The following is a 12,607-nucleotide window of genomic DNA, read 5'->3' on the forward strand; positions in this document are numbered from 1 at the left end:
ATTCATACTGAACCAGAAAAGAGCATGAATAGCAATTCTAAGCTGGAGGCATCACACTACCCAATTTCAAACTATACGGAAAAAAAAAAAGAGCACAGTATTGTTACAAAAACAGACACACAGACGAATGGAATAGAATAGAAAATTCAGAAATGAAGTCACACGCTTACATCTAATCTTCAACAAGGCCAAAAAAACAAGCAATGGGGAAAGTACTCCCTGTTCGACAGATGATGCTGGGATAACTGGCTAGTCATTTGAAGAAGGATGAAACTGTACCCTTACTTTTTACTGTATACAAAAAGTAATTAATGATTTAAATGTAATACTTCAAACTATAAAAATCCTAGAAGAAAACCTAGAAAATACCCTTCTCAACGTTGGCCTTGGCAAATAATTTTTGGCTAAGTCCCCAAAAGCAATTGCAAAAAAAAATAATTGACAAGTGGGACCTAGTAACTAAAGAGCTTCTGCACAACAAACTATCAGTAAACAGACAACCTTCAGAATGGAAGAAAATATTCACCAACTGTTCATCCCAGAATTGATAAGGAACTTAATTCAACAAGCAAATAAACAACCCCATTAAAAAAAAAATGGGCAAAGGACATGAACAGACACTTCTCAAAAGAAGACATACAAACAACCAACAAACATATGAAAAAATGCTTGTCATCGCTAATCATCAGAGAAATGCAAATCAAAACCACAATGAGATGCCATCTCACACCAGTCAGAATGGTTATTATTAAAAAGTCAAAAAGTAACAGATGCTGGCAAGGCTGCAGAGAAAAGGGAATGCTTATACACTACTGGTATGAATGTAAATTAGTTAAGCCACTGGTGAAAGCAGTTAAGAGATTTCTTAAAGAACTTAAAACAGAGCTACCATTTGACCCAGAAATCTCATTACTGGGTAATAGATCATTATGCCAAAAAGACACATGCACTCATATATTTATTGCCATGCTATTCAAAATTGCAAAGACTTGTAATCAACCTAAGTACCCATCAGTAGTGAACTGGATAAAGAAAATGTGGTACATATATACCATGGAATACTACACAGCCATAAAGAAGAATGAAATCATGTCCTTCACAGTAGCATGGATAGAGCTGGAGGCCATAGTCTTTAGCAAATTAATGCCGAAACAGAAAACCAAATACCACATTATTGGGGGAACCCACTCCCGATAGTTAACTTGGGTTCTTTATTTCCCTAAGCATCAGCTGGTTTGAGAAATAAAGGGAAAGAGTACAAGAGAGAGAAATTTTAAAGCTGGGTGTCTGGGGGAAACATTACATGTCAGCAGGTTCTGTGATGCTCCCCGAGCCGTAAAACCAGCAAGTTTTTATTAGCGATTTTTCAAAAGGGGAGGGAGTGCACGAATAGGGTGTGTGTCACAGAGATCACATGCTTCACAAGGTAATAAAATATCACAAAGCAAATGGAGGCAGGGTGAGATCACAGGACCGCAGGATGGGGCAAAATTAAAATTGCTAATGAAGTTCCGGGCAAGGATTGTCATTGACAACATCTTATGAGGAGACAGGGTTTAAGAGCAGACAACCTGTCTGACCAAAATTTACTAGGTGGGGATTTCCTCATCCTAATAATCCTGGGAGTGCTACAGGAGACCAGGGCTTATTTCATCCCTTCAGTTGCGACTGTAAAAGATAGCCACCTCCAAGGGGGCCGTTCATAGGCCTACCTTCAGGGGCACATTCTCTTTCTCAGGGATGTTCCTTGCTGAGAGAAAGAATTCAGTGATACTTCTCCTGTTTGCTTTTGAAAGAAGAGAAATATGACTGTTCCATATGGTTCACCAGCAGTCAGAGTTCAAGGTTGTCTCTCTTGTTCCCTGAACATTGCTGTTATCCTGTTCTTTTTTCAAGGTGCCCAGATTTCATATTGTTCAAACACACATGCTCTACAAACAATTTGTGCAGTTAACGCAATCATCACAGGGTTCTGAGGTGACATACATCCTCCTCAGTTTACAAAGATGACGGGATTAAGAGATTAAAATAAAGACAGGCATAGGAAATCACAAGGGTATTGATTGGGGAAGTGATAAATGTCCATGAAATCTTCATAATTTATGTTCAGAGATTGCAGTAAAGACAGGTGTAAGAAATTATAAAAGTATTAATTTGGGTAACTAACAAATGTCCATGAAATCATCACAATTTATGTTCTTCTGCCTTGGCTTCAGCCGGTCCCTCCATTTGGGGTCCCTGACTTCCCACAACACCACATGTTCTCACTTATCAGTTCTCACTTATAAGTGGGAACTAAACATTGAACACACGTGGACAACAGACAATGCAGTTGGAACAATTGTTTGTTGTCTGTTGCATTGTCTGTTGTCCACGTGTGTTCAACTGTCTAATGCTGTAGTAGTCTGCATTGTCTATTGTTCCAATTGTCTATTGCTATTGTTCCAATAGACAATTGCAATAGACAATTGGAGCAATAGACAATGCAGACTACTACAGCAGGGTGGGGGGCAGGGGAAACATGGGTTGAAAAACTACCTGTTGAGTACTATGCTTACTACCTGGCTGGAATATACTCATGTAACAGACCAGCACATGTACCTTCTGTATCCAAAATAAATAAATAAAATTTAAAACTAAAAAAACCCAAAATATGTTAATAATAAAAAAATCAAACGTATCCAAAATGTAACCTAACTTCTGCTTTTCTTTGAGTGATGATTCTGCCAAAAGACTAAAATACAAGTACTAGATAAGTCTAACGAGTAACAATATTAAAGCTCTTTAATTTTTACAATGTTTATTAAGAGCAACGTTATATTTAGTGAGAAGAAAATAAAACGAGGAAATGATACATCTAGTTGAAAAATAAAACAATTTGGTTGAAAACTAAACAAAAAAAGGTATAAAAGAAAAAAATCAATGCCTACTGTTGGCAGGAGGGTGGCTCCCTACTTCATTACCAAGCTACTGTGATGTCCTCAATTTGTTGTTCTGATGTGAAATTACTGTTTTACAGTCATTCGAGACAACTCATCTTGATCAGTCCAGCTTACGACTTCTCATTTTCAATCTCTTGAGTGCGAACCCAAAATTGGGGAAGAGACTTATCAACTAGAAAAATTACCCTTAAAAATGCATTGCTTAAAAAGAGAATTCTGGCCCGGCACGGTGGCTCATGCCTGTAATCCCAGCACTTTGGGAGGCCGAGGCGGGCAGATCACCTGAGGTCAGGAATTCGAAACCAGTTGGACCAATATGGCAAGACTGCGACTCTACTACTGGAATCCCAGCTACTCGGGAGGCTGAGGCAAGAGAATAGTTTGAACCTGGGAGGCGGAGGTTGCAGTGAGCCAAGATTGCGCCATTGCACTTCAGCCTGGGCAACAAGAGCGAAACTCCGTCTCCAAAAGAAAAAGACAATTCTAATTTGAAAATGTTGTTTTATTTCCCGTGTGTGTGTGGCACCAACAGAAGAAAGAGAAAAATGCAATCCCGACTCACGTTCATAGTTTGAATATTGCACTGACAAGAAATGCTACAACCTTTAGGTGTTCCAGAAATGCCTGATTGATGAGCATTGTTCCTCCTAATGAGCTGCGTGTTATGATGAAGAACTTACAGTCCCCATGGACCTTATGCTCTTGGAACTATTCATTTATTTTCTGTGAATTAACACTACCTTTATTAATAGTACAAGTTTCAGCCCTTGGCAAAGTCCTCATCCACTTGGGGATAACACTGACCTATAATATCTCACTATCATTTTAGGCTAGTACTTTGGATAACGGAGTGAACTTAGCCAGCAAGAAAACCCTTCTTTTCTTTGTAAGAAGGATTCTAAGTTCTGTGATTTAACATGAGCCTGTAGTAAGCAGAGAGATATTTGATGCTGAATTCTGAGCAAAGGGTTCTTTGTGGGAAGGTCTGTCAAACAGCATAGTTACCATGGCAACCCTGGCTGGATAACCCATTTGGGAAAATACTTGTAGGACCTAACACTCTATCATCTGTCATTCAATAATTTCATGTTCATAATAACTAGGAAATCAATGGCGATCCTCTGAGACAGTTTGTGGAAAGGGCAGGCATGCTATTGGCAGCTCACAGCTTACATTTGCGTCTATTTGTTGTGATTCTCGTGCCAGGTTAGGAGTGTGAGAAAAAACTTGTTTGTTTGGACTGGCACAAAGATTAAAGGCAGGTTCCGTTTTGCAATCTAATTACAACTGCAGTGTTTACGTGTACAAAAGAGAAGAAAACCAAATGGCATATTAATCAAGCATTTGCTAGACTGTTAGGAAGTAAGGTTCACCTAATATTAACATTTCACATTTTAAAATTCTGCAAGAAAAGACGAGTCCAAGTTATCACGCGACTGGCATGAACAAATTTGGTAACGTAAAAGGCATTTTTCTTATCTAAGCTTTCTAATTAAACTGCTTATCATTGTAGAAGCTGTGTTACCTGGATGTTATGTACAGAATATAAAGTGATCATAGAAAAGTAATTAAAATTCTTAAACATGCAGCCCGTTGACTTAACATACAATTAGTTTTTAGAGTGTGATGTTTGATAATAAGGCAAGGTAGCTGAGTAGAGAAATATATACTTAATAATTACCTTGACAGTGTTTATCAACTAGAAAAAATGCCAGAAATAATTTCAGGAAATGGATATTACAAATAAGAAAGCATGATGAACTAAAACCAAGAAAGTGAGTAGAAGAGAAAAATTAAGCATTCTGTATTATATAAAGAAAGGAATATTTCACCTTCGTGGAGACATTTAGAAGATACTGATTCATGCATTACGAAAAGCTTATTGTTTTTAATTTAGAAGTGTTCTGAAACAGAAAGATAAAGGTGTTTGTAAATTGCTTTCCTTTTAGCACAACAGGTTTTTATTTTAAGCCATTCTGGTAAAGTACACATAGTGGAGCTCCCTTTCTGCAAGTTTCCAGAGTCCAAGTTTTCTCAAAGTGGGAGTGTGAGGGAACTGATTAAAACATCATCTTTTCAACATAAGAGATGAAGTCTTCTAAAGTGGAAATGGTATTTTATTCAAAGGAGGAATAGTTCCCTAAAGAGCTATGCTGAATATGAGCACAGAAGATGGAAAGATTATATGGCTTCTCTTACAACCTGAGGTCTACTGAAGACTTTTGAAATCAGAATATTATATCTTTTTCCAAAAAACAATATGATATTCTTGTAAAATTTTCAAATATCTGGTTGAATAAATGAAGAAACTATTTGTTTTTCTATTTTTCTTCTTTCTTTCTCCTTCCTAAACATTTCTCTCTCTCTCTGTTGCTCTCTCTCTCTCTCTGTCTCCCTCCCTCTCTCTCTCATTCTCTCACTCTTTCTTTCTCCCTCTTTTTCTTTCTCCTTATTACTCTTGAGACCAGAAGATATTCATTTTTATTATTAATGCTTGCTTGAATGAAAAATGAAAACTTCTGTTCTTTTCCTTTCAAAACATCTACACATTTTCCAACCTACTCGGATATATAAGTAGAATCCAAGTGGCATCATAGGCAAAACTATTTCTGTTATGGAATGCATTTTGAAAGAGGAGATTGATTATATTTCTAAATGTAACAATAGAGATAAGAACTATGACAAGAGTTGAAGATGATAAAATGTCCCTTTAAAGTTATCTATTAATATAACCTGTAAATAAAGGGAATTTATCATACTTTTAGAAAACAAAAATGCCTCTTACTTTAAATGCCTCTTATAGCTATATTTTTTAAGGGTTAAAATCTATGCTATTTTATTATTCCTTCATTTATTTATTTGGGATCTATAGTTATTGATTCTTGACCAGATCCCCAGGTACTCTGGTAGGTGCAAAATTCCCAAAAAAAACAAGATATCTATCCTCAAGTTCTTACCAGTCCATTTGGGGAAAAAGATAAGTAGACAGAGGGATTCACAGGGTGTTACAGGAGCATTGAGGAGAAACATTTCATCTGTCATTCTTAGATGCATTTATTCCATTACTGTAGAACTTACTGATATGAGGTAATTTCTGACCAATTTTTTTCTTTTTGGCGTAAGTTATTTAACACTTTATAAATGAAGATTCAGAAATACCAACGTGTGAAAAGCTTCTTTGTATTCTCATTAAGATCCAGATATTTAAATATATGTTCTTCAATATTCTCAATGAAACTCAGAGAAAACTAGTATTAGCATGTACATTAATTTCATAGGGCTGTCTCTGGGTGGCTTAACGCAACAGAAATTCACCTTATCACTGTGAAGATCAGACAACTGAAATCAACATGTCAGATGTCATGTTCTCTCTGAAGCCTCTAGGGAGGAACTTCCACTGCTTCTTCAAGCTTCTGGTAGCCCCAGGTATTCCTTAGCTTGGAGCAGCATGACTACAGATTTTGCTTCCATCTCCATATTAGCATTCTCTCTGAGTCTGTGTCTTCACGGGGCTATCTTCTTATATGGACACCAGTCCTATTGGATCAGAAAACATTATGACCTCATCTTGACTAATTACATCTGTAATAACCCTATTTTCAAAGAAGATCACATTCTGAGGTCCTGGAGGTTAGGACTTCAACATATTTTTTGGAGGGATATAATTCAACCCATACTAGCATACACACCTCTATTTCAACATTTTATCTTTTTGAGAAAATGAAAGACTTTAAAAATGTGAACAATAGCAGATATGATTTCTCCCAGAATACTTTCTAACACGATTTTTCGTGTTCTGTTTGGCATGGTCATGTCTTGCCTTCTTTAGTGTATTTGCTTAGAAATCATAAGCAATACATATTTCCTAAAAGCTTTCATATTCTCATATGCTGGGAAATACACATACTCACAGATACTTACATACATACATAGATATGAAATAATTACAAAAATAAAGATGAATATTCTGAAACTTGTGCATAAGTCTTCCTTTAAATATAAGTGGCTACCAAGACCTCCTTATCATAGGCAATGCTATAATTAACATATCTACTGTGCAACCATTTTACTGTTGAGCCTTCTGATGTTGTTTGGGGCCAGGCTGAAGTGAAATGCTAAAATATTATGTCATATTCACAGTTCAGATGATGCAGTCTTTTCTTTAGCATTCAGAATCAAAAGCATATTCTGTCGGGTACCCTATCCAGGAGGAAGAATGCTGCATTGAAATGAAAAGAATGATTTAATTTGGAATCCCAAATTAAATCTCTGGCTTAATGGCTCTAACTGTTAAACCTGTCTCAGCCTTAATTTCCTCATCTTTAAAAGTGAAAGGGCTGTTGTCAGGATGAAATTACATAACATGACAGAATGCCTTTTCTCACTGTTGGGTGCAGAGATACCTGAGAAAGGGTTACTCAAATCTGCTTGGGAATTTGTAGCAAGTGAAGCGTAGGTTTTTGGGGATATTTTCTATTTTGAGACAGGGTTTTACTCTGTCACTCAGGCTGGATGGAGTACAGTGGTGTGATCAAGACTGACTGCAGCCTCTACCTCCAAGGTTCAACCAATCCTCCCATGTCAGGCTCCCGAACAGCTAGGACCACAGGCATATGCCACCACAATGAGCTTTAATTTTTTTTTTTTTCTTTTTTTTTGTAGAGACGGGTCCCACTATGTTGTCCAGACTGGTGTCAAACTCCTGAGCTCAAGCAGTCCTCCTGCTTCAGCCTCCCAAAGTGCTAGGATTACAGGCATGAGCCACCATGCCCAGCCTAGCATAAGTTTTTACAACCTAATGCCTAGAAGGTTAGAACAAATAAAACCAATGTTACTCCCAGATATAAGTACAGCTCTCCTATTTCTAGTACTAGTCTTCGTTTCTAGCCCCACTTCCTTCATCTTTCCACTTAAGAAAGGAAAAGTGAAAAGGAAGGAGAAAGATGGCAGTCCCACGTGCCACCTTAGAGACACACCACCTCCCCTTAGGTTTCTCTGCTTTAGTCATGGGTTAGATTAGTACAACTTGCACCTGTGAGTGAGAAATGTCATTGATAAGACTGACTTCTCTAACCAGCTGAAAGACAAAAACATCAATTGATTCAGAGTTCCTTGTTTATTGAGCACTCATCAACAAAAGCACAGATATTGCATCTTGAGTTTGACTTTTTAGCAATGCAGAGAACTCGAAGGATAAGCAAATTCCGGCTTATTTGATCCTACTGGGTTATTGCTTTTCTGGGAACTGCTTAATTGAAGCAAGAATGCTATTTCAAGTAAAATACATCAAAAGGCATTTCATTTTAAACCTAGTTAATTCTTTACAAGGCCCTATAGTAAACAAAATAGAGCAGCTATGTCCTTCACTCTTCACTTTCTTCACTTTTAATTTCAGATCTCAACATAATCAGCAACTTTTTCTTCCAAGTAGTTATAGCTAAGAAGAACTCTGCTTGTTGACAGGGAGATGAAGAAGTTGAGAAGAAAGGTTAGAGAAGAGGGCCAATTCTAGTCTAGTCAAGTCAAGTCAGGTCTACTCCGGTGTCTGCTATACATTTATATATGATCTTAGTTAAGGCAAGGTATATGTCTAGCGCAGTTTCCTTATTTGTAAAATAAACAGATTGAATTACATAAACTTCAATGAATATTTTTAGAGTAAGGGTCCACTCATTAAAACTCTGATAATTCCCATAGATCTTTCCCACCTGTCTGGATATATGTAAGTACAATTTTATTTGTAATGTAGTAGTTGTAGACCCCCTTGAACGATGTGCATAGACATACCTGGCTTCCTTTCCCAAGGTCACTTCATGGTCCAAACGACTGTTTCACTTCCAGTTATGTCTGTTTTATATCTGTTGGAAAGACAGCACGAAGGAGAAAAGGGTGATGATGAAAAATTAGCAAAGGGCATGAGCCAGAAGTGATTTCAGGAAGGCTCCTAGGAATTGCCACATGGCATTTTACTTGTATCTCACTGGTTAGAAACTTGGCCATGCCTGATATATGGAGTTTTCATTTTGGGTAATCATGTGCCAAGTTAAAAGTTGGGAGTTCTCCTTCTTTGGAAGGAGACGGGTGATAACAGGTGACATCTATCAGTCTCTGTTGCAAAGATGTATAGATACATACTCAGTAAACAAACAAAAAGGAGGGTCAATATTAACTCCAGGGAAAACAAGACATTGTATAAGTAATGAAATATAATCAGAATGTTTCACATGATGTGGCTATGAATCATATATACATAGTTAAGATGATATAATTACTAAATATTGATTTAAATAAAAACTGTGATAGAAAAATTAATACCAAATGTTGAAGGGCAAGTAAAATATCTAAATCCTCAATATCTATTTTATAATGGCCATAACTAAGCTGGGCGTGGTGGCTCATGCCTGTAATCCCAGCACTTTGGGAGGCCAAGGCAGGCAGATCACTTGAGGTCAGGAGTTCAAGACCAGCCTTGACAACATGGTGAAACCCCATCTTTACTAAAAATACAAAAATTAGTCAGATGTGGTGGCATGTGCCTGTAATCCCAGCTACTCAGGAGGCTGAGGCACAAAAATTGCTTAAACCTGGGAGGTGGAGGTTGCAGTGAGCCGAGATCTTGCCACTGCACTCCAGCCTGGGCGACAGAGTGAGACTCCATCTCAAAAAAATAATAATAATGATAAAATAAAATAAAAATAAAAAAAAGAATAGCCATAACATGGTGTCCAACAATAGATGAATGGATAAGGAAAATGTGGTATACATACATAATGGGATGCTATTCAGCCATAACAAATAACAAAATCCTGTCATTCACAGTAACATGGATGGAACTGGAGGACATGATGTTGAGTAAAATAAGCCAGAAACAGAAAGTTAAAAATCATATGTTCTCACTCATATGTGGGAGCTAAAAGAATATTGTCATGTAATTAAAAAGTAAAAAAGAAAGTACTAGAGGCTGTGAAGGATAGGGAGAAACAGCAGATAGGGAGGGATTTCTTAAAGTATATAAAATATATAGATAGAAGGAATAAGTTCTAGTGTTCTATACCACTGTAAGATGACTATAGTTAACAATGCTATATTATATAGTTTCAAATAGCTAGAAGGAGGATTGAATGTTCCCAACACAAAGAAATGTTTAAGATGATGGATATGCTAATTATCCTGATATGATCCCTGTTGCAGCACACATAATGTTTATTCATTATGTACTGAATAAATATGTACAATTATTATGTGTCAATTTAAATTTTTTAAATTGAAAATAAGTCTATGGGTGCCCTTATATGTGAGATGAGCCTTTGAAGACAGCAGATAGATATGTCTTGCTTTTTTATCCAACTTGCCACTCTCTGACTTTTAAGTGGGGTGTTAAGACCATTTACGTTCAAGGTTAATATTGATATATGAGGTTTTGATCCTACTGTGAAGTTGTTAGCTGGTTGTTTCATAGTTTCTATTGTGTGGTTACTTTAAAGAATCCGTGGGCTATGTACATAGGTGTGGTTTTGTAGTAGCAGGTATCATTCTTTCATCTCCATGTTTAGAACTCCCTTAAGATTCTCTTCTAAGGCTGGTCTAGTGGCAATAATTTCCCTTAATGATAGCTTGTCTGAAAAAAATTTTATTTCTCCCCTTACGCACTTAGTTTGGCAGGGTATGAAATTCTTGGTTAGAATTTCTTTTCTTTGAGAATGCTGAAAATAGGCCCCCAGTCTCTTCTGGTTGTAGGGTTTCTGCTGAGAAGTCTGTTGTTAGCCTGACAGGGCTCCCTTTGTACATGACCTGACCTTTTTCTCTAGCTACCTTTAAGATTTTTTTCTTTAGCATTAACCTTAGGAAGTCTGGTGACTATATGCCTTGGTGATGCTCATTTTGAATAGTACTTGATATGTGTTCTCTGGATTTCTTGCATCTGGATGTCTACTTCTCTAGCAATATTAGGGAAATTTTCTTGAATTGGTTCCTCAAATATGTCTTCCAGGCTGTTTACTTTTTCTCTTTATTTCTCAAGAATGCCAATAATTTGTAAGTTTGGTTACTTTACATAATTATATAATCTCATATTTCTCAGTGACTTTGTTCATTTTTAAAAAATCCTTTTCCCTTAATTTTTGTCTTAAGAAATAAAAAATGTTAAAAAAGAAGAAAAGAAAACATAGATGGATATCTTCCAATAAATAATGTACAACCATCTTCAAATTTAAAAAATTATTAGTATCTAAAACCTAAAAACTAAAAGGAGCATACTTAGTGAAGCAGATAAGCACAAATCAAATTTTTACAAAAATAATTAAAACTGTGATAACTATCATGATGGAAAAATATAAAATGTTACAAAGATGTGTTGCAAACAAATAATATCATTTTGAGCCAGAGGAAAGGTGCCCCAGAAGTGTCACTGTAAAATGAGTAGGCATTTACAAGACAAAGAGAATGGTTCTTTTTTCACAGGGACTAGCAGGGCCAAGGGAAGAGCACATTTGAAGAACTGAGTGAAAGCTGGTGACTGAAAATGAGCAGTATGAGATCAGGCTGGAAAGAGATGGCTGTAATCGTGCTGGGTCTTGCAAACAGGGTTATGGATTTAGGTATTTGACCTTAAGACAACCAGGACTTCAATGCAGATTTAAAGCAGAGATGTGGTATGATCTTGTTTGTGTATTAAAATATACCTCCATCGAGATGAGCTATAGTGAACTTGTGGAAAGTGTTAGAAGGAGGCAGGATATATGAGACCAGTTTTGTACTGTTCAGTTAAGAGATGATGCTAATTGCAGCCTAGTTGGATACAGTAAAAAATGCAGACATATGGGTGGAATTGAAATATTTTTAGGAAGAAAAGTCAATGGAACTTTATTATATATATGAAACAATATATATTACAAATCTATGTGTAATATATATGTAATAAATGTTATATATATAAAAAACAAAGATATACATATCTTTGTAATATTCAGTTACTGGTTCAGAATTTACTTTTTCCTCCTAGAGTATGGCAGTATATACTACCCATATATAAATAAAAATTTAATGAACAAACATCTTGGTCTATGTATAGGAAAATACTGACACTGTCAAATTTCTAAAAGCTAACAATCTTTGTTGTAAAGCATCCAACATTTTGGTGAAATTCAGACTTTGGGGAAGTATTGTAGTTAAGTATAGAAATGTTTGTTCAGTATCTAAAGGAAGAAACTGGTTACCTTATGGTAGATAAAACATAATTATTTGGAAATGAGAAATTGTGTCCAGAAGGCATGCTTTGCCATAGCAACCTTAATATTGAGTTACAGTATGTCTTTCAGTTTTGCAAAGGGTAATTTATCATGGTAGGAATGTGCTGAATATGTCACATTTTACTATCTGCTTATTTAGTTAGATAATCAAGATCTTGACTCAAAATAAAATTATTCTAAGTTTTGTCTTATATTCATGCTTGCAAGTATAATATGTGTATACTTTAAATTCATTTTAAATTTGAAATAGAATGAAACAGACTAAGTCTAGGCAGAACACACAGGACCTAGAAGCAAAACCATATTTCAGTTTTCTTCCGTGACTGTACAACTGTGTGATTGATAGAGACCCAAATATTTTCTCTGAGACTGACAAATATTTTTCCCAAATCATGCCATTAAAATTTGAGGACTTAA

General features: G+C 36.1%; 1 protein-coding gene across 2 annotated transcripts in view; it reads left to right on the plus strand.

Moving 5' to 3' along the window:
• Positions 1 to 12,607, plus strand: part of PDZRN4 (PDZ domain containing ring finger 4) — a 412,077-nt gene that overhangs the window by 239,673 nt on the left and 159,797 nt on the right. Inside the window, exon 1 of one of the 2 annotated variants that reach the window (XM_073020626.1) lies at positions 2,600 to 4,396. The exons of the other annotated variant lie outside the window; for it this stretch is intronic. The gene's annotated coding sequence lies outside the window, so the exon portion shown is untranslated. Of the gene's footprint in view, positions 1 to 2,599; positions 4,397 to 12,607 lie in introns of those variants that run through there. 2 annotated transcript variants of the gene reach the window in all.

The sequence above is a fragment of the Chlorocebus sabaeus genome, chromosome 11 (assembly GCF_047675955.1).
Source record: "Chlorocebus sabaeus isolate Y175 chromosome 11, mChlSab1.0.hap1, whole genome shotgun sequence".
In the NCBI taxonomy this organism is placed as follows: domain Eukaryota; kingdom Metazoa; phylum Chordata; class Mammalia; order Primates; family Cercopithecidae; genus Chlorocebus; species Chlorocebus sabaeus.